The sequence below is a fragment of the Octodon degus genome, unplaced genomic scaffold (genome assembly GCF_000260255.1).
Source record: "Octodon degus isolate 3935 unplaced genomic scaffold, OctDeg1.0 scaffold00213, whole genome shotgun sequence".
Classification (NCBI taxonomy): domain Eukaryota; kingdom Metazoa; phylum Chordata; class Mammalia; order Rodentia; family Octodontidae; genus Octodon; species Octodon degus.
The window spans coordinates 1,059,597-1,060,929 of NW_004524789.1; the positions used below are offsets into that span (position 1 = coordinate 1,059,597).

General features: G+C 35.0%; 1 pseudogene; it reads right to left on the reverse strand.

Moving 5' to 3' along the window:
• Positions 1-773: 773 nt before the first annotated feature.
• Positions 774-1,324, reverse strand: LOC111813691 (annotated as a pseudogene).
• Between the last annotated feature and the right edge of the window lie 9 nt (positions 1,325-1,333).

The window sequence follows — 1,333 nt, forward strand, 5'->3', positions numbered from 1 at the left end:
GATTTCCATCTGTGAAATTATGCCTGAATTCCTAGAATGAATCTTACTTACCATGATGAATTACTCGGTAATGATCTGTTGCATCCTGTAGCCAGAGTCTTACTGTGGATTTTTGCATCTATGTTCATTAAAGTGATTGGCCTGTGGTTCTCTTTATTGGTTGGTTCTTTTTCTGGTTTTGGTGTCAGGATTACGCTAGCCTCCAGGAGTGGTCTTGGGAGTTCTCTTTCTCTTCTGACTTTCTTAAAGTTGGAGGATTACTGGCATTAGATTTTTGCTAAAGTTCTTGAAGAATTCAGCAATGCATTCTCTGAGGTTTGGGTTTTTCTTAGTTGATAATTTTTTTTATTACTTCTTCACTCTTACTACCTGATTATTCATGTTTTTTGTCTTCTTCATTCTTCTTTGGTAGTTTATATATATGGAAGAATCTATCCATTTATTTTGAATTCTTCATTTTTTTCTAGCACAGCTTCTCAACATAGTAACAATCTAGATTTCACTAGAGTCCATTATGATTTCATCTTTTTCATTTCAAATTGCAATGACTGGGGTATTTTCTTTCCTTATTTTGATAAGATTGGCTACAGGTTTGTCTATTTTGTTTCTATTTTTTCAAAGAAATCACTTTGGATCCATTGATTCTTTGTATTTCTCTTTGTACTCTCCATGTCATTGATTCCTGCACTGATCTTTATAATTTTCTCTGGTGTACTAGCTCTGGATTGGCTTGTTCTTGTTCTTTTATTTTTTATTTTTATTTTTTTTTATTTTCCTTAACTTTATTTGTACATTAAGTCAGTGTCTGTCATGCAGCCATTAAAAACCTTTTGGTAAATTACACAGGTTTATAGTCCAATTTCGACTCTAGCTTCTTAGAATCAGCCAGTTTTCTGACTGCTTTCATGAAGTCTTCCTGAACTACAAAATCATGATCAGCACGAATTGCAAACATACCTGCTTCAGTGCAAACATTTCTCAGGTCTGCTCCATTAAAGCCATCTGAAAGTTTCACAATTGCCTCATAATCTATTTCACCATGCTTCGTAATGGGACCTGCATGGATTTTCAGTATATCTAATCTTGCTTGCTCATTTGGTAAATCAATATGTATTTTTCTATCTAATCTCCCTGGATGCAGCAGTGCAGGATCCAGTGTATCTGGTCTGTTTGTAGCCATGATCATTTTAACTCTAAGCAGAGTATCAAATCCATCCATCTGATTCAGTAACTCCATTAAAGTTCTCTGAATTTCTCTGTCAGCTGAAGTACCCTCAGAAAACCGACGACCACCAATAGCATCGATTTCATCCATAAAAATGATACATGGCTG